This window comes from Mastigoproctus giganteus, chromosome 2, assembly GCF_048544385.1.
Source record: "Mastigoproctus giganteus isolate SK-2022 chromosome 2, ASM4854438v1, whole genome shotgun sequence".
In the NCBI taxonomy this organism is placed as follows: Eukaryota; Metazoa; Arthropoda; class Arachnida; order Uropygi; family Thelyphonidae; genus Mastigoproctus; species Mastigoproctus giganteus.
The window spans coordinates 270,445,549-270,471,683 of record NC_143576.1 but is presented as its reverse complement, the minus strand read 5'-3'; the positions used below and the strand labels follow the sequence as shown (position 1 = coordinate 270,471,683).

The 26,135-nt window shown below is 40.1% G+C and overlaps 1 protein-coding gene across 3 annotated transcripts in view; it reads right to left on the bottom strand.

The window, feature by feature from the left end:
• Window positions 1–26,135, bottom strand: part of LOC150090468 (uncharacterized) — a 678,730-nt gene that overhangs the window by 170,340 nt on the left and 482,255 nt on the right. The gene's annotated exons all lie outside the window — the stretch shown is intronic.

Genomic DNA, 26,135 nt, shown 5'->3' with positions numbered 1-26,135 from the left:
TTAGCTTACCTAATGTTTTTCTATCTGTGTATTCCTGTATGGGTAATCTTTTCAACATTAACTGATTCTGATTAATTTAATCAGGAAGCCGTTGCAGACTTTGCCCTCCTCAGAAGTACTGAGTAAAAGTTTTGTTCATAACGGCCCTACTGTCCATACTAGGTTAAAAGCCTTAATGAAAGACATTATTAATTAGCTTTGCAGTACACAATTACAATGAAATTAAAGCACATAACAGAGAAGAATGCCATTATTGAGTGTTTTTATTTTGAAAAATAAACTAAGGTATCTGAAGGGCCAATTCAGTAATAAAAATAAGCAGATATTTCAAGATCTAAAAACAAAAAAAAATATATTAATAAATAAATAACATAGTTTTATTTTTTGTGAAAAGAAGTGCATATTGCCATCGCAAATGACAATGGTCTTGTTCTCAAGCATTAGTAGTAGTAGCATGTGATGCAAGAAAGCAGATGTATGAGCTTATGCAGCATCAGCCAAAAAAAAAAAAAAAATCACACCATTCCCTCCAAATGCCTGTCCAGTTCCTCCTTAAATCTATTCAACCTATCAACTTCCACAACGACAGATGGAAGCTTGTTTCAGCAATTAACCACCCGCTGCCTAAAGGCAAATTCGGCATACTCTTGATCTGGTTATCAGCAGGGATCATTCATGTATTAGGAATTCACAGATAAAAGAACCACTAGGTGGCAGTGATCACAGTGTACTGACGTGGGATTTACTTAAAGATTTAATTACCATCAGGGGTAAAGGAAAGGGTTTTTGCTTCCGTAAAGGCGACTACAGTGGTCTCCGACAGTTTTTAAATTCTGTACAGTGGAATCAACTGATGATGTTACCAACAGTAAATTCTAAGTGGGAAGCATTCAAGGAATTAATCGCAGGTGCTACTAAAAGTTTCATACCTATTAAGAAATATTGTTCAAGGTTTAGGCCTAAATGGTTGTCAAATGAACTAATGAGACTCGTAACAGAGAAGAAAAATGCATGGGATGCATACAAATTAACACGTGACACAGAAGCCTATGATAGCTACAAGTTGATCTGTAACCAAGTTACAAAGGAGGTTAGGCAGGTGAAGGCAGATTACGAGAAATCCTTGGCAAAAGATGCTAAGAAAAATAGCAAGGATTTCTTTACTTATATAAACTCTAAAAGGAAGGGGATGAATTTGATTGGTCCACTTGACATCGATGGTTCGACTGTTGATGATCCTGCTCAGATAGCAAACAAACTGAATGAGTATTTTGCATCTACATTCACAGGTAAGGAATTATTAAGGTTTGAGAATGGCAGAAGGTTATCAAATTGTAGCAGGATACTTAATTATTTTGTAATAACTGAGAGCAAAGTGGAAGAGAAACTGTTGAAGTTAAACGTAAGAAAAGCACCTGGGGTGGATGGGATCTATACAGTTATATTAAAGGAGGCAGCAAAGCAACTAAGCAAACCCTTAGCCATAATTATAAGAGCATCCTTGGACTCAGGGGAGTTTCCCATGGACTGGAGATGTGCAAATATATCCCCAATTCACAAAGGGGGATCGAAGGGTGACACGGGTAATTACAGACCAGTTAGTTTAACTTCTGTTCCGGGTAAAATAATGGAGTCGCTGGTTAAAGATGTATTGCAGGATCATCTAGACAAGACTGCAGCAATAATTCAGACACAGCATGGGTTTGTTAAGGGAAAGTCTTGTCTGACAAATTTGATAGGATATTATGATGTGGTTACAAAGGAACTGGATGCAAAAAATAATTTTGATATCATATATTTGGATTTCAGGAAAGCTTTTGACACGGTTGTGCATGGAAGACTATTGTACAAATTGGAGCAAAATGGTATTAAGGGTAAGTTGCTACAATGGATAAAAGGATGGTTAAGTGGGAGAAGACAGAGGGTGGTAATCAAAGGGTGCTGCTCTTCTTGGACTAATGTTATTAGTGGAGTCCCACAGGGTTTGGTGTTGGGTCCACTGTTGTTTTGTATATTTATCAATGATATTGATGAAGGAATATCAGGCTTAGTGTCGAAGTTTCCAGATGATACAAAGGTTGGCAGGGTTGTTAATGACAGTAATGGCAGTGTGCTACTGCAACAGGATCTAGATAATTTGGGCAGATGGGCTAAGAAGTGGCAACTGAAGTTTAACCTTGACAAATGCAAAGTACTGCATATGGGTAGAAGTAACCCCAGAGAAATGTACCAACTGTGTGGTACTACACTTAAGGTGGTAGAAAATGAAAAAGACCTGGGAGTAAATGTGCAGGCAGATATGAAGCTTTCTGAGCAATGCAGACAGGCTGCCAGGGCAGGTAATGGGGTTTTGTCAATGATATATAGGAATTTTGCTACCAGGGAAAAGGAGGTGATTATCCCTCTGTATAAGGCAATGGTTAGGCCATGCCTTGAGTACTGCGTACAGGTCTGGAGGCCTGATTTTAGGAAGGATGTAGATTTACTTGAGCATATACAGAGAAGGGCAACAAGATTATTGAGGGGAATGAAGGGATCCTCTTATCAAGAGAGGCTTAAGTTCTGCAAATTGCAGTGGCTGGAGACTAGGCATCTGCGCGCTGATCTGATTGAGGTGTATAAGGCCTTGAATGGGTTCAGCACGCTGAATTCTGATGAGATCCTTCCACTTGTTCAGATTACGAACCTAAGGGGGCATAAATACAAATTAGGAAAAGAGAGATGTAGATTGAATGTGTGGAAATTTGCCTTTAGCCAGCGGGTGGTTAATTGCTGGAACAAACTTCCATCTGTCGTTGTGGAAGTTGATAGGTTGAATAAATTTAAGGAGGAACTGGACAGGCATTTGGAGGGAATGGTGTGAATTTTTTTTTTTTTTTTTTTTTGGGCTGATGCTGCATAAGCTCATACATTTGCTTTCTTGCATCACATGCCACTACTACTACTACTACTATTCTACATCTGTCCTTTCTTAATTTGAATTTATGCCCCCTTAGGTTCGTAATCTGAACAAGTGGAAGGATCCCATCAGAATTCAGCGTGCTGTACCCATTCAAGGCCTTACACACCACAATCAGATCACCGCGCAGGTGCCTAGTCTCCAGCCACTGCAATTTGCAGAACTTAAGCCTCTCTTGATAAGAGGATCCCTTCATTCCCCACACCAATCTTGTTGCCCTTCTCTGTACACGCTCAAGTAAATATACATCCTTCCTAAAATGAGGCCTCCAGACCTGTATGCAGTACTCAAGGCGTTGCCTGACCATTGCCTTATACAGAGGGATAATCACCTCCTTTTCCCTGCTAGCAAAATTCCTATATATCATTGACAAAATCCCATGACCTGCCCTGGCAGCCTGTCTGCATTGCTCAGAAAACTTCATATCTGCCTGCACAATTACTTCCAGATCTTTTTCATTTTCTACCACCTTAAGTGTAGTACCAGACAGTTGGTACGTTTCTCTGGGGTTACTTCTACCCATATGTAGCTTTCTTGACAATACTTTGCATTTGTCAAGGTTAAACTTCAGTTGCCACTCCTTAGCCCATCTGCCCAAATTATCTAGATCCTGTTGCAGTAGCACACTGCCATTACTTTCATTAACAACCCTGCCAACCTTTGTATCATCTGCAAACTTCGACACTAAGCCTGATATTCCTTCATCAATATCATTGATAAATATACAAAACAGTGGACCCAACACCGAACCCTGTGGGACTCCACTAATAACATTAGTCCAAGAAGAGCAGCACCCATTGATTACCACCCTCTGTCTTCTCGCACTTAACCATCCTTTTATCCATTGTAGCAACTTACCCTTAATACCATTCTGCTCCACTTTGTACAAAAGTCTTCCATGCGCAACAGTATCAAAAGCTTTCCTGAAATCCAAATATATGATATCAAAATTATTTTTTGCATCCAGTTTCATTGTAACCACATCATAATATCCTATCAAATTTGTCAGACAAGACTTTCCCTTAACAAACCCATGCTGTGTCTGAATTATTGTTGCAGTCTTCTCTAGATGATCCTGCAATGCATCTTTAACCAGCGACTCCATTATTTTACCCGGAACAGAAGTTAAACTAACTGGTCTGTAATTACTCGTGTCACCCTTTGATCCCCCTTTGTGAATTGCGGATACATTTGCACATCTCCAGTCCAAATAAACCAGAGCATGTCTCCACCAACAGCACAGATTGGCCCCCTTCCCAGGGGAGAAGAACTGTTCATCACAGAAGAGGAGAATTATGCAGCCTTTACATCTTTCACACAGAAAGTATTCAAAATGCGCAGAACTATCCAAAGAATGGCAATTCAGCCTCTCAGCAATTAAACAATAATCAATAGTTAAAATTTCCCACCACTCCCAGACGATGACTTAAGAACTGTAAGGATAGCAGTATTCTGCACCTTGACAGAAGCCTGACATGACAAAACTCCCCAGGACTACCCTTCCACGTGTAGGAACCTGGGACCCCACCAAATAAGTAACTATGTAGGGGAGGGAGATTTAGAGGCAGCCAGAAAAGCTGATTAACTGAAAAACATCAGTAAGCTAGTAGCAAGGGGGGGGGGTGTAAAGTAAGACAAAATGAACAGGCTAGGCATTGAGTGAACCAGGAATTATGATAAAAGGGAATAAATGGCAGTTTTGGTAAAAGAAAGAGTGACCTAGCATGAGGGAAAGAGAGTGAATGGGAATGAGATGAAGAGCAAATGTAATTGGCGGAAAGAATACAAAGTTAAAAATAACTTACATTACTTTATATATACTAACAAACATTTACTAACACAAACACTATCACTGCATTCCTATCTGGCCTGCAAAAAACTTGTGGCATGGCCTGCACAAAGCAAGAGTTGAATAAATGAAATGAAAGCTAGAAGAATGAATGAAAGTGTAAGTGTGTGAGAAAAAGAACACAAACCATAAATGCTATAGTTAAGTATACACTAACCCTAGCAGCGTATAGCACATGCTTCTTGATTAGACCGGGGTTCGAGCCTGTCACTCCGAAATACGGAGGATGCAGAAAGGTCAGAGAATGACCACCGCATATCCTGGAGCAATATGGCCTTAGTTGCTAATGCTCCTAAAAAAAAAAAAAAAAAAAAAAAACTAACCCTAGTTTTAATTAGTATTTAAATTTACACTACACATCATTGCATCCCCCAATGGTGTGTGAAAAAAAATATGAATGAGTGTGAGTGAAGAGAAAAAAAAAATAAAAAAAAAAAATATATATATAAAATATAAGAAAAAAGTATATATATATATATATATATATATATATATATATATAAAAGAAAAAAAAAAATAGAATGCAAGTAGAGTGAGAATGCAGATTATGAATGAAGTAAATGTGTGTGTCTCCCACCCCTTAGCTGACAGTGGGTTTCCCACAGGATTCAGACCTTTCTACCGGATTTGACACTATTTGGATATGACAACCATAACAGACAAAGACATTCTGCGGCTTTGCTGCCGACACATCATTGGCAACTGGAACTGGGTACTCTAATCCGGTTCCCTTTAAAATCCCACCCCCCAAGACAGGGGAGGGAGGAGACAGGTCTCTCTCTTCTCTCCTCCCTGCCTCCCCCCATACTTTGCCTGGTTGGGTTCATCTCCACTGACCTCTTTGGGGATGCCTACTCTATCATCCCTAACCTTTTATCTGTTTTCCCCAATCTTCAGTCTTCCCCCCCTTCTCACTAAACCAACCGAGTACACCCCTTAACAATGCCATTTTGTTAAGGGATGCACTCGGCATGGCATTACTGCTAAAGAAGCGGTGATCGTGGATAAGGCATACGGCTTTTGGAACAGGAAATGGCTGGAGAGTTTAAGGATATCTTCGTCCAAGTGCTACAGACTTAATAGGGATAAGGGCTGTGCATTCAGCCCTTATCTTACAAAGAGACGAACGGTTTAGAGTGGCCTGCCCATTTTCCGGTTCCAATGCACGAGAAGTCAACTGTGTGCAGAAGCCATAGTTCATGTCGCAGACCTGCTGAGATGTGTGATACATATAGATTGTCGGTCATCCTGCAACCACTATAGCCGATGAAGGTGGCCACTGCTGCTGAAAGCTCCTGTATTAGTGGTTTTAAACAACTTTTATCGCTTTTAATTTTATATATTTTATTGAATTTTATTCTTGTATTAGAATATTTATTTTATTTTAATATTTTAACATATAGTTATACAATCAGTACGTATTTTATTTTATTTTATCATAATAAAGACGTTTTACAGATTCGAGTCAGTGTTATTAAGTAGCATTACAGAGTTCCTGACTCCAGAGGCCTTTTCAATGAATCCTTAACAATGTCGCCAAATTCTAATAAATGTCTAAATTTTACAGATTAGAGATTTTCTTGTAAATTTCTTTTGGCCAAATTCTAGTGTACACCCCCCCCACCCCATTTTTAAAAGTCTTGCCATTGAAATCATTCGAAATTAGGTGGTGGAGTCTGCCAGAGTACTTAAATAATCTACTGGGTGTCTGGCCTGCCTACTCAAGGCAAAGTGTGGGCAACAGTGGGTTCCAATAGGGGCACAACAGCTAAATGGTCAAAGATTTGATTATCAGCAGTGATTCTTCATGCATTAAGAATCTGCAGATAAATGAACCACTAGGTGGCAGTGATCACAGTGTGCTGAAGTGGGATTTACTCAAAGAGGTAACTACCATTAGGGGTAAAGGGAAGGGTTATTGCTTCCGTAAAGGCGACTACGATGGACTGAGACAGTATTTAAATTCTATACAGTGGGACCAACTGATGATGTTACCAACAGCAAATTCAAAATGGGAAGCATTCAAAGAACTCATCTTGGAAGCTACTAGGCTTTACATACCAACTAAGAAATATTGTTCAAGGTTTAGGCCAAAATGGATGTCAGATGAACTAATGAGGCATATGGCAGAGAAGAAAAATGCATGGGATACATACAAATTAACACATGACACAGAAGCCTATGATAGATACAAGTTGATATGCAACCAAGTTACAAAGGAGGTTAGGCAGGCGAAGGCAGATTACGAGAGATCCTTGGCAAGGGATGCAAAGAAAAACAGCAAAGAGTTCTTTACTTATTTAAACTCTAGAAGGAAGGGGATGAATCAGATTGGTCCACTTGATATTGATGGGTCAACTGTTGATGATCCTGCTCAGGCAGCTAACAAACTAAATGAATATTTTGCATCGACATTCACACATGAGGAGTTATTCAGCGAGGGGAATGCTAGAGGTGTATTCAACTCTAGCAGTAAGCTACAGAATCTTGAAATAACTGGGAGTAAAGTGGAGGAGAAACTGTTGAAGATAAACACAAGAAAGGCACCCGGTGTGGATGGGATCTATCCAGTTATATTAAAGGAGGCAGCAGAGGAAGTAAGCAAACCCTTAGCCATAATTATGAGAGCTTCCTTGGACTCAGGGGAGGTACCCATAGACTGGAAATGTGCAAATGTGACCCCAATTCACAAAGGAGGATCAAAGGCTGACACAAGGAATTATAGACCTGTGAGTTTAACTTCTGTTCCAGGAAAATTAATGGAGGCACTGGTTAAAGAAGCACTGCAGGATCATTTAGACAAGACTTCCGTTATAGCTCAGACAAAGCATGGTTTTGTTAAGGGGAAGTCTTGCCTGACCAACTTGATTGGATACTATGATGCAGTCACAAAAGAACTGGATGCAGGGAATAACTTTGATATTATATACTTGGATCTTAGAAAGGCTTTTGATACTATTGCACATGGAAGACTGCTACACAAATTGGAGCAGTGTGACATTGGAGGCAAATTGCTGCTATGGATAAAGGAGTGGTTGAGGGGGAGAAGACAGAGAGTGGTAATCAATGGACACTGCTCATCGTGGTCTGATGTTATTAGTGGACTCCCTCAGGGCTCAGTGTTGGGTCCATTATTGTTTTCTGTATTTATAAATGATATTGATGATGGTATATCAAGCTTAATGTCCAAGTTTGCAGACGATACAAAGGTTGGCAGGGTTGTTAAGGACACTACTGACACTATGCTGCTGCAACAGGATCTGGAAAGGTTGAGCAGATGGGCTGAGAGGTGGCAAATGAAGTTTAACATTGACAAATGTAAAGTACTACACATGGGAAACAGCAACCCCAGAGCAACGTATCAACTCTGTGGTACTACACTGACAGTGGTAGAGAATGAAAGGGACTTGGGGGTGGTTGTGCAGGCAGATATGAAGTTCTCTGAGCAGTGCAGACGGGCTGCAAGAGTAGCCCATGGAGTATTGTCAATGATATACAGGAATTTTTCCAGCAGGGATAAGGAGGTGATTATTCCACTGTATAAGGCGATGGTCAGGCCACACCTAGAGTACTGTATACAGGTCTGGAGGCCTCATTTCAAGAAGGATGTAGAGCTGCTGGAACGAGTACAGAGAAGGGCAACAAGATTAGTGAATGGAACAAAGGGGTGCTCTTACGAAGAAAGGCTTAAGTTTTGCAAATTACAGTGTCTGGAGACTAGGCACCAGCGAGGTGATCTGATAGAGGTGTATAAAGCCTTGAATGGTTTAAGCATGCTCAATGCTGATGGGATTCTTCCTCTAGCTCAGAAAAATCACCTGAGAGGGCATAAATTCAAATTGAATAAATTCAGACAGTGTAGGATAGACGTGCGGAAATTTGCCTTTAGCCAGCGGGTGGTTGGTTGGTGGAACAGACTTCCATCCCTTGTGGTGGAGGTTGATAGCCTAAATAAGTTTAAGGCTCAGCTGGACAGGTATTTTGAACAAACAGAGGGGTGAAGTGGAAGTGGGTTTTTTTTTTTTTTTCTTTTGGCTGATGCTGCATAAGCTTGCTTTCTTGCATCAAATGCCTCTACTAATGCTAATGCTAAAGGCAAAGTGTGGGCAACAGTGGGTTCCAATAGGGGCACAACAGCTAAATGGTCAAAGAAACAACAGAACATAAACTACACAACAGACAACTCCCTACACACTTTTTAAATCTCTGCCCTCCACAGAGTTCTGTTTGTTGTTTGTTTGTTATTTGGTTTTCAGGAGCATTAGCAATGGAGGCCATATTGCTCCGGGGATATGCAGTGGTCATTCCCTGACGTCTCTCTCTCTGCATCCTCTGGATTTGTTGGTCACGGGTTCGAACCCAGGTCTAACCAGGCCAACAGACAGACAGAGTTCTGAGGCACTCGCAAAGAATACAATGCGGAGATGGGGGGAACCCCTGGTGCTGTCAGACAACTAAAGCACTTTACACGATGTTCATCATAACCTCAAAAGTCATCAGTCATACTGCATGATGGATGAGATGGGGAAGGGTTGACCAGAACTTAGCTCTGGAGACTAAACATGGGTTCCACCACCTCAAGCCCTTAATAAACAAAGTGGTGATATTGCACCAGTTAATGAGAGTCATCTACCATCTAGTACTGCCTAGTAACACAGAGAGAGGCGGCATTCCTCCATGTGGTGTGGGTGCCACACATCAACCCCTGCTTACATTGGTTCACACATGGGTGGTCACCCACAGTGTGCTTATGCATGGAGGTGATACCCAGGATTACTAACAGTCCCACATCATGAAGGAGCAAGCAGACGATTTGGCTGTCACAGACAGTCTGGACTTCGCCGAAATTGAGCCCACTTGACTTGAATGTCACACAAATATCAGTTCCATCAGAGTTTCAGACTTCCAGGTAGCAAGCACATCTTGTTTGGCATATCTGAGAGAATGTCTGTGAGAACCTCAAGGGCCTACATGGATGGTAGAGGCTGACAGTTTGGGAAATTCAAAAGTCAGCTGAATAATTATCTATGGGAGGAGGGAAATACATAGGTTGTCTATTTCCATTTCTATTATTAATTATATATATAAATATATATATTTTTTACCTTTTATTTTAATTCTTAGTTTTATTTTATTTTATTTATTTTGTATTTATTTATTATTATCATTATTTTTTATTTGGCTGGTGCAGCATAAGCCATAGGCTTCCTTGCACCATGTGGCCATTACTAATAGTAGTAGTGGCATGTGATGCAAGAAAGCAAGTATATGAGCTTATGCAGCATCAGCAAAAAAAACAAAAACACACCATTCCCTCCAAATGCCTGTCCAGTTCCTCCTTAAATTTATTCAACCTATCAACTTCCACGACAGATGAAAGCTTGTTCCAGCAATTAACCACCCGCTGACTAAAGGCAAATTTCTGCACATCTATTATACATCTATTCTACATCTGTCCTTTCTTAATTTGAATTTAAGCCCCCCTTAGGTTTGTAATCTGAACAAGTGGAAGGATCCCATCAGAATTAGCATTAGCATTAGTAGAGGCATTTTATGCAAGAAAGCAAGCTTATGCAGCATCAGCCAAAAAAAAAAAAAAATAAAATAAATAAATAAAAAAAAATAATAATAATAAACAAATAAAAAATAACCACTTCCACTTCACCCCTCTGTTTGTTCGAAATACCTGTCCAGCTGAGCCTTAAACTTATTTAGGCTATCAACTTCCATGACAAGGGATGGAAGTCTATTTCACCAACCAAACACCCCTTGGCTAAAGGCAAATTTCCTCACATCTATCCTACATCTGTCTTTTCTAAATTTGAATTTATGCCCTCTCAGGTGATTATTCTGAGCAAGAGGAAGAATCCCATCAGCACTGAGCACGCTCAAACCATTCAAGGCTTTATACAAAGGGTACTAGGAAAGTTTTGCAATATGACGCAACAATGAATCACAAGAAGCTGCTTGTTGCTGCATGTTGAGACATGTTCATACGTGCATAGTAGCCGGTGCGCCAAGTCGATGGGCTCAGTTATTCATTAGTAGTGAGAGTGTAAAGTGCTTGTGATAGCATCGTGGGCACGAAATGAGATAAGGACAGTTTTGCGGTATAATTTCGTGCGTGGTTTAACCATAGACCAGTGCTTAGAAGAAACGACTCTTGCACTAGATGATGATTGTCCACATCGTACAACGATATTCAGGTGGTATAGATAATTCCAAAGGGGAAATTTCACTCTGGAGGATTCTGAGAGGCCGGGAAGGCCACGAACGTCAGTTACGGAGGTTTGTTTGTTGTTTGTTATTTGGTTTTTAGGAGCATTAACAAGTAAGGCCATATTGCTCCGGGATATGCGGTGGTCATTCCCTGACCTTTCCGCATCCTCCGTATTTGGTGGTGACGGGCTCGAACCCCGGTCTATTCAAGAAGTGTGTGCTATGCACTGCTGCTCCTTCCCACCTGGCTACGGAGGCACCAGTTACGGAGGAAAACGTTACTGCTGTGAGGAAAATGCTTGACGAAAACAGGCGAGTGATCATTTGCACGTGAAGAAACTTTGTTCTCTCTCTCTGGGTGCCGTATCAACTGACTGAAGAGCAGATGACACGACGTGTGACTTGGTGCCGGGAGATGTTAAAAAAGTTTGATAAGGAACAATCTCGGTATGCGAACAACATCGTGACAGGTGACGAGACTTGGCTGTACTATTACGATCTGCCGACCAAGGCTCAAAACAAAGTTTGGGTCTTTGATGATGACGACACACCCGTAATTGTCAGAAAATCCCGATCTGTAAAGAAGAAAATTATAACTGTATTTTCAAATCGAGTGGAATTGTGGAACGTGTCGTTTTGGACACGCAGAAGACAGTCACAGCTAAGTGGTATACTGAACAATGCCTGCCTAAAGTCATTGGATCTATGAAGAACCTGCGGCCAAAGTCAAGAATGGACACCTGGTACCTCCATCATGATAATGCTCCAGCTTACCGCGCCAAAGCCTGCACCGAATATTTGACCACGACAGGACTGAAACTTCTCGAGCACCCTCCCTACAGTCCAGACCTTGCTCCCTGCGACTTTGCACTGTTCCCGCATGTGAAAATGAAGCTAAAAGGGAGGCGGTTTTCCAGTGATGAGGACCTTCTACGGGCTTGGGACAACGAGTGTGCTTTACTCCCTAGTGAAACTTGGCAGAACTGGTTTAAAGATTGGTTTCGGAGGATGGAGAGGTGCATTGAATGTAGAGGAAATTACTTTGAAAAAATTAAATAAACAAAGCTGTATTGCAAAACTTTCCTAGTACCCTTTGTACACCTCTATCAGTTCACCTAGTTGGTGCCTAGTCCCCAGACACTGTAATTTGCAAAATGTAAGCCTTTATTCATAAGAGCAGCCCTTTGTTCCATTCACTAATCATGTTGCCCTTCTCTGTACTTGTTCCAGCATCTCTACATCCTTCTTGAAATGAGGCCTCCAGACCTGTACAGTACTCAAGGTGTGGCCTGACCATTACCTTATACAAGGGAATAATCACCTCCTTATCCATGCCAGAAAAATTCCTATATATCATTGACAATACACCATGGGTACTCTTGCAGCCCGTCTGCACTATCAGAAAACTTCATATCTGCCTGCAGAACCACCCCCAGGTCCCTTTCATTCTCTACCACTGGCAGTGTAGTACCACAGAGTTGATATATTGCTCTGGGGTTGCTGTTTCCCATATGTAGTACTTTACATTTGTCAATGTTAAACTTCATTTGCCACCTCTCAGCCCATCTGCTCAACCTTTCCAGACCCTGTTGCAGTAGCATAATGTCAGAAGTGTCCGTGACAACCCTTACAACCTTCGTATCGTCTGCAAACTTCGACATTAAGCGTGATATACCACCATCAATATCATTTATAAATACAGAACACAATAATGGACCCAATACTGAACCCCGAGGAACTCCTCTAATAACATTAGTCCACGATCAGCAGTGTCCATTGATTACCACTCTCTGTGTTTTCCCCCTCAACCACCCCTTTATCCATAGCAGCAATTTGCCTCCAATGCCACACTGCTCCAATGTGTGCAGCAGTCTTCCATGTGCAAAAGTACCAAAAGCCTTTCTAAGATCCAAGTACACCTAATTCTGTTTTTGCACGAACTTTTTTTACACGAATTTGGTTTAACACGAATTCAAAATAAATATTTCATTCTCTTTTTACGCGAGTCATTTTGATTTAACACGATTTCTATGAATTTTTTTTTGCCTAAATTCTAAGAAATTTTTTTTTTATTTGTGGCATATTAGTATCATTTCTATATTACACGCATCAATAGATTGGATAACTGCTAGTGTTTGCGTTTTGAAACGCGTGCTTTTGCTTACCAATGTTTACGTCTAGGTATCTATGAATCATCAACGTTTTTATTAATTTTGTGCACATCTACGGTATTCGTGCATTGTATCTTCAGCAGACATGTAGTAGTAAGCTCTATTTCAAAGTGAAAGAATCTTTAGTGAAATTTGTGCACATATAAATTTATTAATTTTGCCAGTCAATAAATTGTAAGTTTACAAAATGTTCATACCTTTTTTTATTAATTATAACTGAGATATTTTTCGGTAGCCCTTATATAATGTCGAATAATTCGCCTATTACCAAAATGAAAAGGAAAGCGATTTCTTTGGAACTTAAAATTCAAATTTTAGATCGTCTTGCAACTGGACAAGGGGCTACGTCTGTAGGAAGGCATTTTGGTGTACATGAAGCTACCGTAAGAACTATTAAGAAAAATGAAGCTGCAATTAGGAAGTCGGTATGTTCTGGAACAAAAGTAAGTGTTAATTCATCATCATATACAAGAGATATTGTCAAGGAAAAAATGGAAAAGCCCTGGTAATGTGGATAGAAGATCAGTCACAAAAAAGAGTACCAGTAGATGGAAATGCCATCAAGCAAACAGCACTAAGAATTTACAGACAGATTAAAGAAAAGGAGCCAAGCACTTCATCTCAGTTAAACAGAAAGTATGAATTTTCTGCGAGTACAGGTTGGATGACAGGGTTTCTTAAAAGGAATGCTCTTCATAATATAAAAATTAAAGGTGAAACTGCATCTGCAGATGAATCGGCTGCTAAAGTATTCCCGCAGGAACTTGCAAAAATTATTGAAGATGGAGGATACACTCCTGATCAAGTGTGGAATGCAGATGAAACTGGTTTCTTCTGGAAACGAATGCCGAACAGAACGTATGTAGCCAAATCGCAGAAAACTGCTGGTGGTTTTAAGGTAGCTAAGGATCGTGTGACCTTATTATTTTCCTCCAACGCTTCAGGAGATCGTATGTTGAAACCACTGCTGGTAAATCGAGCCCTAAACCCACGTTCAATGAAAGGTGTAGATATCAATAAATTGCCTGTTCACTGGATGGCAAACAAGAAGGCCTGGGTGACCACTACTATTTTTACAGAATGGTTCAACAAATGTTTCGTCCCAGAAGTCAGACGTTATATGAATTTGAAAGGTCTCGAATTTAAAGTTCTGATTCTTGACAATGCACCCGGCCATCCTGTCTTGGAACACCCAAATGTACAAATTTTATTTCTGCCACCTAATACTACATCTTTGATACAACCGCTAGACCAAGGTATAATTGCGACAATTAAAACATATTACGTAAAACGAACATTCCAACACGTTTTGGACAAACTGAATGATGAAACACTAACAGTCATTGATGTGTGGAAGAAATTCTCAATTATGGATTGTATCAATCAAGTTGGATTAGCGTTAACTGAATTAAAACCAGCAACTTTAAATGCGTGTTGGAAAGCGGTTTGGCCACAATGTGTAAAAAGCAAAGATCCCATCATCCCTAATACGACCGAATTTCCCAACATCATTACAATGGCACACAAAATTGGTGGAGAAGGATTCGATGATCTATCGTTTGAAGATATTGATGAATTGTTAACCGACAAAGCCCTAAGCGAAGATGAAATATTAGAGGTTGTCCTTGGGACTCCTTATCCCACAGAACGTAGTGATGATGAAGAAAATGATCCTGTTCTAAATGCAGATTTAATAAAAGAAGGTCTGGAACTGGCTAGAAAATTAGGTAATCATTTTGTCAAACATGACCCTAATGAGGAACGCGCTGGGAAGTTTCAACGCGAACTGAAGTTGTTGACAGCCTCTTACAGAGAATTATATAACGGACTAACCAAAACACGAACACAACGATTAATAACTGAATTCGTTCGTAAAACCGGTGAAACATCAGCATCAGAGGAGATTCGTGCTGATTTTGCTGAAGAGATCACAGAAAGAATTTCATTAATAGAGGAAGAAGACGATGTCCACAACATTTCTAGTGATGGCAGTGATATTCCAGTCGTACGCAAACGTATGCGCCGTTTATTATCAGAAAGTGGAAAATGAATAAAATCTTGTTATATGTAAAACAGATTTTTTTTGTTCATGAAGAATTTTTTTTCATTTCATATGCATACAAATTTATTTTAGTACATTTTAATTACATATTATTACATGTGTATTTTGTTGAAATAAAATAATAAGCTTAAAACGAATATTTTATGTGTTTTTTTTTTAATTATTTTTACTGATTTTTTTAGATCCGGAACCAATCTTCTTTTCTTCCATAAATACAATGTCTTTTTTTACACGAATTTTTTTTACACGTATTTTTCAGGAACGTATCTATCGTGTAAAAACAGAATTAGGTGTATATAATATCAAAGTTATTCCCTGCATCCAGTTCTTTTGTACTGCATCATAGTATCCAATCAAATTGGTCAGGCAAGACGTCCCCTTAACAAAACCATGCTGTGTCTGAGCTATAACTGAAGTCTTGTCTAGATGATCCTGCAGAGCTTCTTTAACCAGTGCCTTCATTAATTTTCCAGGAACAGAAGTTAAACTAACAGGTCTATAATTACTTGTGTCGCCCTTTGATCCTCCTTTGTGAACTCGGGTCACATTTGCACATCTCCAGTCCATGGGTACTTCCCCTGAGTCCGAGGAAGCTCTCATAATTATGGCTAAGGGTTTGCTTACTTCCTTTGCTGCCTCCTTTAATATAACTGGATAGATCCCATCCACCCCAGGTGCCTTTCTTGTATTTATCTTCAACAATTTCTCCTCCACTTTACTCTCAGTTATAACAAGATTCTCTAGCTTACTTCCAGAGTTGAATACGTCTCTGGCATTGCCCTCGCTGAATAACTCCTCATGTGTGAATGTCGATGCAAAATATTCATTCAGTTTGTTAGCTACATGAGTAGGATCATCAACAGTTGACTCATCGATATCAAGTGGACCAATCTGATTCATCCCCTTCCTTCTAGAGTTTACATAAGTAAAGAACTCTTTGCTGTTTTTCTTTGCATCCTTTACCTACCTTTAGATTTCTCGTAATCTGCCTTCACCTGCCTAACCTCCTTTGTAACTTGGTTACAGACCAGCGTATATCTATCATAGGCTTCTGTGTCACATGTTAATTTATATGTATCCCATGCATTTTTCTTCTCTGTCACATGTCTAGTTAGTTCATCTGACATCCATTTAGGCCTAAATCTTGAACAATATTTCTTTGTTGGTATGAAAAGCCTAGTAGCTTCCAAGATTAATTCTTTGAATGCTTCCCATTTTGAATTTGCTGTTGGTAACATTATCAGTTGGTCCCACCGTTTAGAATTTAAATACTTTCTCAGACCACCGTAGTCATCTTTTTGAAAGAAAAAACCCTTCCCTTTACCTTGATTGTATTTAACCTCTTTGAGTAAATCCTACTTAAACACACTGTGATCTCTGCCACCTAGTGGTTCCTTTATCTGTAGATTCTTGATGTATGAAGAATCACTACTGGTAATCAGATCAAGAGTATTTCTCCCTCTAGTTGCCTCCCGAACAACCTGCTGTAGAAAACAATCATCCAATAAATCCACAAAAGCCTTGCTAGTGTGTGAGTGACCAATCCAGAAATTCCAATCAATCTCTGGGAAATTAAAATCCCCCATTAGAAGACTCTCTTATTTACTGGTCCACTTTATTTCTCTGCACAATTGCTCATTATACCCATCAGATTCATTTGGCTTATAACAGACACCTACTGTCATTTTTCCTTTCCTATTGCTTATGTCACACCATACAGACTTAACACTGCATTGTCTACCAACATCAATTGGATGCAATTCTTTAGATTTTATGTGTTTCTTAACTAACAGCATAACCCCCTCCTCCCTTCCTATCCTGTCTGTCCTTTCTGTAGACATTGTACTCTCCAAATTTCAGTTCTGCATTCTTTATATCTGTGTGAAACCATGTCTCTCAAATCACCACAATATCAACCTTTGATGTTTTGAGCAATACTTCAAGTTCGTCATATTTATTTACTAAACTCCTAGCATTGGTGTACACTCAAGTATACATGCACCTGTTCTTTTTCTTAGCTACCCTAACACAACCTATGTGTTTATTTGTACCCCAATGATTCCCAGCAGTCTTTGAAATATCCTGTATCTTATTTTACAGGCTGTGGCTCATTCCAATAGAAGCAGTGCAAGAATCACTTTCATCTCTACCAGTGGCTACTGTTAATCTACTAGTCCTTGTATCCCACCAATCTAGCAGTTTTCCAACCCACCTAACACTGCCTCGATAGCATCAGCAAACATTCTTGCACCCTTTCTATTTAAGTGTATCCCATCCCTGTAGAAGCAGTCTCTCCTGTTAACAAGTACAGACCAGGCTGAAAAAAATTCTACCCCTTGTGCCTTGCACAATCTTTCCAGGGCGGAATTGATTAACAGGCCTCTCATCATATACTCCCTTCTATCGTGTCTGGGCAGAATTGCAGACACTTTCAAATTCAACCATAATTCAAGGCTTTTTTTCAACAGTGACCTGTACTTGTTAAATAATTCCGCCGGTCTCCTACTCTTAATATCATTAGTGCCAACGTGTACAACTATATCACCTATTGTGCCCTTAAAAGATGCTCAACGTCATCAACCTTTGCCCCTGGCAGACATTACCCGGTCCTGTTCCACCTATCCTTTTTACAAAGCATATTTCCCATTTCCCTGACAATAGAGTCACCAAGAACTACTAGTTCCTTTAGGACCAGCGCATTCTGCCTTGGGAGCTGTCGCTGTGTTGCGTGATTACCAAGTGCAAGCTCTGGCATTGGTGTGGGCAGCTGAGAGCTTGATGGGCCACTCACATTTAATCCTTTGAGGGCATCCACCCTGTCCTTCAAGCTCTCATATTGGCCCATAACAAATGCTGAGTTGTCGCCTGATTTCCTTACATTCCTTGCATCGAACATACACAAAGACATTCACCATGGCAGTATCATGTCCCGTACCTGACTGTCCACAAACATTAAGCAAGTAGCGCATTTTAATAGGCTGTGATTCAGAGGGCAACTGCCCCTCTCAGTTCTCCCATGAGCCACAGCACTCCCATTAGCTTGAGCCTTTTGTTTTGCTGCTCTGGTCTGAGTCATGATTTCAATTTAATTTCAATAAAATTTCAATTTCAGTACAAAATTAAAACCCTAATCTTATATCCCAACACAGTTATAACACTATATTTATGTTTCAGTATCGAGTGTTATCTACGAAATCCCTTTATATAACTTCCGTATCAAGGTAAGTATTAATTATTTATTTTTTACTAATTATTTATGTTACGTAACCCAAGACGTTATATGTATAGTTAAAAGGACAATTTAATTGACAATGAAGTTCAACAAGATTAATCATCTGATTAAGTGACAATATTATGTACTATACTATACTATATGAAGCTTATGCTATCTGTTTCGAGATATTTTGTATCGCGTAACAATGGCGGCTATTACGAACGGTAAACACGTGGATTTTGATACCCTTTCCGATACTAAGTAATACCTACAAAATCTCTATCTAAGTTACTTTAATCTAAGTATCGTAAATAGGAATATAAAGCTTTTCTAGAAAATAAGTTAATATGCCAATTTAAGCTAATAAAACAGAAAATAAATAAGAAAAAACTTCTCTGTTCCAGGAGCGGGAAAAATGTACGTCTGCAGAGGCTACTCTCGTTCTCAAGTTTTGAGAACGAGAATTCAAAAATTCAGCGTGCTAAACCCATTCAAGGCCTTATACACCTCAATCAGATCACTGCACAGGTGCCTAGCCTTAAGCCACTGCAATTTGCAGAACTTTAGCCTCTCTTGGTAAGAGGACCCCTTCATTCCCCTCACCAATATTGTTGCACTTCTCTGTACAAACTCAAGTAAATCTACATCCTTCCTAAAATGAGGCCTCCACACTTGTACGCAGTACTCAAGGCGTGGCCTGACCACTGCCTTATACAGAGGGACAATCAACTCCTTTTCCCTGCTAGCAAAATTCCTATATATCAATGACAAAACCCAATCACCTGCCCTGGCAGCCTGTCAGCATTGCTCAGAAAACTTCATATCTGAGTGCACAATAACTCCCAGGTCGTTTTCATTTTCTACCACTTTAAGTGTAGTACCACACAGTTGGTACATTTCTCTGGGGTTACTTCTACCCATATGCAGTACTTGGCATTTGTCAAGGATAAACTTCAGTTGCCACTTCTTAGGCCATCTGCCCAAATTATCTAGATCCTGTTGTAGTAGCACACTGACATTACTGTCATTAACAACCCTGCCAACCTTTCTATCATCTGCAAACTTCAACACTAAGCCTGATATACCTTCATTAATATCATTGATAAATATACAAAACAAAAGTGGACCCAACACTGAACCCTGTGGGACTCCACTAATAACATTAGTCCAAGAAGAGCAGCACCCATTGATTATCACCCTCTGTCTTCTCACACGTAACCATCCTTTCATCCATTGTAGCAACTTACCCTTAATACCATTCTGCTCCAATTTGTACAATAGTCTTCCATGCGCAACAGTGTCAAAAGCTTTCCTGAAATCCAAATATATATCAAAATTATTTTTTGCATCCAGTTCCTTTGTAACCACATCATAACATTCTATCAAATTTGACAAACAAGACTTTCCTTTAACAAAACCATGCTGTGTCTGAATTATTGCTGCCGTCTTGTCTAGATGATCCTACAATGCATCTTAATTAATTCTGCACCGGCAGAATTACTTAACAAGTACAGGTCACTGTTGAACAAAAGCCGAGAATTAGGGTTGAATTTGAAAGTGTCTGCAATTCTGCCCAGACACGATAGGAGGGAGTATATGATGAGAGCCTTGTCGATCAATTCGGCCCTGGAAAGATTGTGCAAGGCTCAAGGGGTAGAATTTTTTTCAGCCTGGACTGTACTTGTTAACAGGAGAGATTGCTTCTACAGGGATGGGATACACTTAAATAGAAAGGGTGCAAAATATTTGCTGATGCTATCGAGGCAGTGTTAGGTGGGTCGGAAAACTGCTAGCTTGGGGGGAGACAAAGACCAATAGATTGACAGTAGCCACTAGCAGAGTTGAAAGAGATTCTTGCACTACTTCTATTAGAATGAGCAGAAGCCTGAAAAACAAGATGCATGGTATTTCAGAGACTGCTGGGAGCCATTGCGGTACAAGTAAACACATGGGTTGTGTTAGGGTAGCTAAGAATAGAAACAGGTGCAGGTATACTTTCGTGTACACCAACACTAGGACTAGGAGTTTAGTAAATAAATTTGATGAATTTGAGGTATTTCTCAAAACATCGAAGGCAGATATTGTTGGGATATCAGAGGCGTGGTGTCACACAGATATAAGGGATGCAGAACTGCAATTTGGGGAGTACAACGTCTACAGAAAGGATAGACAGGATAGGAAGGGAGGAGGGGTTATGCTATTAGTTAAGAAACACATAAAATCCAAGGAAGTGAAGCCAGTCGACATCGCTGGACAGTGCAGTGTCGAGTCAGTTTGGTGTGACATAAACATTGGGAGATCAAAATTGAGAGTAGGAGTGTGCTATAGGCCTAATGACTCTGATGAGTATAATAAGGAACTGTACAGGGAAATAGAGTGGGCCAGTAAATCAGAGTGTCTTATAATGGGAGATTTTAATTTCCCAGATATTGACTGGAATTTGGGGGCTGGTTACACACACACTAGCAGGACTTTTGTGGATTTATTGGATGAATGTTTTCTACATCAGCATGTTCGGGAGGCAGCTAGAGGGAGTAATACTCTTGATTTGATTATCAGCAGTGATTCTTCATGCATTAAGAATCTGCAGATAAATGAACCACTTGGTGGCAGTGATCACAGTGTGCTGAAGTGGGATTTACTCAAAGAGGTAACTACCATTAGGGGTAAAGGGAAGAGTTATTGCTTCCGTAAAGGCGACTACGATGGACTGAGACAGTATTTAAATTCTATACAGTGGGACCAACTGATGATGTTACAAACAGCAAATTCAAAATGGGAAGCATTCAAAGAACTTATCTTGGAAGCTACTAGGCTTTACATACCAACTAAGAAATATTGTTCAGGGTTTAGGCCAAAATGAATGTCAGATGAACTAATGAGGCATATGGCAGAGAAGAAAAATGCATGGGATACATACAAATTAACACATGACACAGAAGCCTATGATAGATACAAGTTGATATGCAACCAAGTTACAAAGGAGGTTAGGCAGGCGAAGGCAGATTACGAGAAATCCTTGGATGCAAAGAAAAACAGCAAAGAGTTCTTTACTTATGTAAACTCTAGAAGGAAGGGGATGAATCAGATTGGTCCACTTGATATTGATGGGTCAAGTGTTGATGATCCTGCTCAGGTAGCTAACAAACTAAATGAATATTTTGCATCGACATTCACACATGAGGAGTTATTCAGTGAGGGGGAATGCCAGAGGTGTATTCAACTCTAGCAGTAAGCTACAGAATCTTGAAATAACTGGGAGTAAAGTGGAGGAGAAACTGTTGAAGATAAACACAAGAAAGGCACCCGGGGTGAATGGGATCTATCCAGTTATATTAAAGGAGGCAGCAAAGGAAGTAAGCAAACCCTTAGCCATAATTATGAGAGCTTCCTTGGACTGAGGGGAGGTACCCATAGACTGGAAATGTGCAAATGTGACCCCAATTCACAAAGGAGGATCAAAGGCTGACACAAGTAATTATAGACCTGTGAGCTTAACTTCTGTTCCAGGAAAATTAATGGAGGCACTGGTTAAAGAAGCACTGCAGGATCATTTAGACAAGACTTCAGTTATAGCTCAGATTTAGACAAGGAAATTTAACCAGTGACTCCATTATTTTACCAGAACAGAAGTTTAACTAACTGGTCTATAATTACTTGTGTCAGTCTTTGATCCTCCTTTGTGAACTGGGGTCACATTTGCACAACTCCAGTCTATGGGTACCTCCCCTGAGTCCAAGGATGCTCTCATAATTATGGCTAAGGGTTTGCTTACTTCCTTTGCCGCCTCCTTTAATATAACTGGATAGATCCCATCCACCCCAGGTGCCTTTCTTATGTTTAACTTCAACAATTTCTCCAGCACTTTGCTCTCAGTTATTACAAAATCATTAAATATCCTGCTACAATTTGATAACCTTCTGCGATTTTCAAATCTTAATAATTCCTCATGTGTGAATGTAGGTGCAAAATACTCATTCAGTTTGTTTGCTATCTGAGCAGGATCATCAACAGTCGAACCATCGATGTCAAGTGGACCAATCAGATTCATCCCCTTCCTTTTAGAGTTTATATAAGTAAAGAAATCCTTGCTATTTTTCTTAGCATCATTTGCCAAGGATTTCTCGTAATCTGCCTTCACCTGCCTAACCTCCTTTGTAACTTGGTTACAGATCAACTTGTAGCTATCATAGGCTTCTGTGTCACGTGTTAATTTGTATGCATCCCATGCATTTTTCTTCTCTGTTACGAGTCTCATTAGTTCATTAGATAACCAATTAGGCCTAATTCTTGAACAATATTTCATAATAGGTATAAAACTAGGCCTCCGTAGCCAAGTGGGCAGGAGCGGGAGTGCAGTAGCGCACGCTCTTTGAGTAGACTGGGGTTCAAGCCCCTGACTGCTGAATACGGTCGATCTGCCAACCCGCACTGGACCAGCGTGGCAGATTATGGTCCATTTCCCTCAGCATGAATTGTTGAGGAGGCTTCCATCCTGCAGTGGGTTGATAATGATTGCACTTTACTTTATAAAACTTTTAGTAGCATCCACGATTAATTCCTTGAATGCTTCCCACTTAGAATTTACTGTTGGTAACATCATCAGTTGATCCCACTGTACAGAATTTAAAAACTTTCTGAGACCTTGCACCATGTGGCCATTACTAATAGTAGTAGTGGTGGTGGCATGTGATAAGTGTATGAGCTTATGCAGCATCAGCCAAAAAAAAACACACCATTCCCTCCAAATGCCTGTCCAGTTCCTCCTTAAATTTATTCAACCTATCAACTTCAACGACAGACAGAAGTTGATACGGAAGCAAAAACCCTTTCCTTTACCCCTGATGGTAATTAAATCTTTAAGTAAATCCCACATCAATACACTGTGATCACTGCCACCTAGTGGTTCCTTTATCTGCAAATTGTTAATACAAATGATCACTGCTGATAATCAGATCAAGAGTATTACTCTCTCTGGTTGCCTCTCGAATATGCTGCTGCAGAAAACAATCATCCAATAAATCCACAAAAGTCTGACTAGTGTGTGAGTGACCAACTCAAGTTCCAGTCAATATCTGGGAAGTTAAAATCCCCCATTATAAGACATTCTGATTTACTACCCCACTCTATATCTCTGTACAATTGTTCGTTGAACTCATTCGAGTCATTAGGTCTATAACACACTCCTACTCTTATTTTTGCTTTCGTAGTGCTTATGTCATACCAAACTGACTCAACAGTGCACTGTTCATCTATATCAACTGGGTGCACTTCTTTTGATTTTATGTTTTTCTTAATTACCAGCATAACACCTCCTCCCTTTCTATCCTTTCTGTACACATTGTACTCCCCAAATTCCAGTTCTGCATTCCTTATATATGTGTGACACCACATCTCTGCTATCCCAACAATATCCGCCTTTGATGTCTTGACCAACACTTCAAATTCATCAAATTTATTTACTATACTTCTAGCATTGGAATACATGCAAGCACACATGCTCCTATTCCTATTCACCCTAACACATCCCATATACTGACCTATTTCACGATGACTGCCATCCATCCCTGAAACCCCCAACACCCCTCGCTCCAGGTTGCTTATTCTAATAGAAGTTGTGAAAGAATCACCTTCACCTCTGCCTATGGCTACTGTTAAACCATTAGTCCTTGTATCCCCCCAAGCTATCAGTTTTCCGACCGACCTAACACTGCCTTAATAGCATCAGCAAATATTCTTGCACCCTTTCTATTTAAGTGTATGCGATCCCTGTAGATACAGTCTCTCCTGTTAACAAGTACAGACCAGGATGAAAAAAATTCCATCCCTTGAGCCTTGCACAACCTTTCCAGGGCCGAATTGATCGACAAGGCTCTCATCATATACTCCCTTCTATTGTGTCTGGGCAGAATTGTAGACCCTTTCAAATTCAATCCTAATTCCCAGCTTTTTTTCAACAGTGACCTGTACTTGTTAAGTAATTCTGCTGGTCTCGTACTCTTAATATCATTAATGCCAACGTGTACAACTATATCACCTTTTGCGCCCTTAAAAGATGATATCCGCTCTACAACGTCATCAACCTTTTACCCTAGCAGACATACTCTGGTCCTGTTCCACCTATCCTTTTTACAAAGCATGTTCCCAGTTTCCCTGAGAATAGAGTCAACAACAACTAGTAGTTCCTGTGGTTCCAGCGCATTCTGCCTTGGGGGTTGCCGCTGTGTCACGTAATGACCAAGTTGAAGCTCTGGCGTTGATGTGGGCAGCTAAGAGCTTGATGGGCCCTCAATTTAGATCCTTCGAGGGCATCCACCCTTTCCTTCAAGCTCTCATATAGGCCCATAACAACGCTGAGTTGTCGTCCGATTTCCTTACACTCCTTACATTGCGCACACATAAAGATATCCCTCGTGGCAATATCGTGTTCCGTTCCAGAGAGTTCGCCAAACATTTCACAAGTTGCACATTTTTTTAGGCTGTTTATGCGTTGGAGAATCGCCCCCCCCTCAGTTCTCCCACGAGTCACAGCACTCCTGCCACTTTGTGTCCGTTGCTTTGCTGCTCTAGTTTGGTGCTGTTGTTGTGGGGGTTTCTGGTGCATAAGCTGCTTTGGCTATAATGCGCCTATTCCTTTATTGTAATAAAATATGAGAATTTCTTGTCACGTCAAAAAAGGAGAAATCAGAAATGAGTAAGAAGTCCAATTTTCTTCAGAAAGTTAAAAAATTCAGGAATATTTGCATTGTCACCAATGACATTCTCTAGGGTTATTGGTTTCCGAAGGTTAACTAAAAATAGTAGGGTTGTATTTCTGTCTTGATTATAGTGTGGGCATTCAATGAGAATGTGTTTCACAGTCAAATTTAGAGAACAATGTGGACACTGTGGTGTATCATCTCCTGTGAGTAAATGAAGGTGAGTCAAATGTGTATGGCCTTCTTGATCTTGATCTTGAAAGAAGTACTTCTTGTCGTCTTGATGAACGGACACTGGAACGCCAAATTTTAGGATCCTGTTTAAGTTGGAAAAGTTTGTTATTTGTTTGAGAGTGCCAGAGTGCTGTCCATTCTGTTAGGCATGCACCACGAATGATTTGTGGATAGTCTGATGCTGGAACAGGTATATTGGTTAAATTTAAGGTAGATGGATTTTTTGCCGCTCTATCGGCCAGTTCATTACCGGAAATTCCAGAATGTGCCGGAATCCAGCAGAAGGTGATCAGTTGGTGGTGCTCTTCAATCTTCAGTAATAATCTTCTAATTTCATTTAGAAAAGGGTGAACTTTATCTGCAGAGTTAGATAATGCCATAATTGAGCTGAGGGAGTTAGTGTAAATAACAAATTTTAATGAGCAGTCAGAACTGAGATTTTCTAAGGCTAGTTTAATTGCATATAATTCTGCTGAGAAGATGCTGAATTCAGGTGGAAGGGATGCTGAAATAGTGGTATTTAGGAACACTGCTGCTGCTCCAACGTTTGAGTTAGATTTAGAGCCATCTGTATAAATTGGAGAAAAGTCAAAATATCTGTGAGTGCGAATTGCATGAAGTTGTTTCACATTTGATGCTTGAAGAACATTTTTTCCCCACTGGCAAAGGTAAGTGTCACAGGTGGGTAGAGGAGTACACGTCCATGGCGGTTGAGTGCATGTTACTACT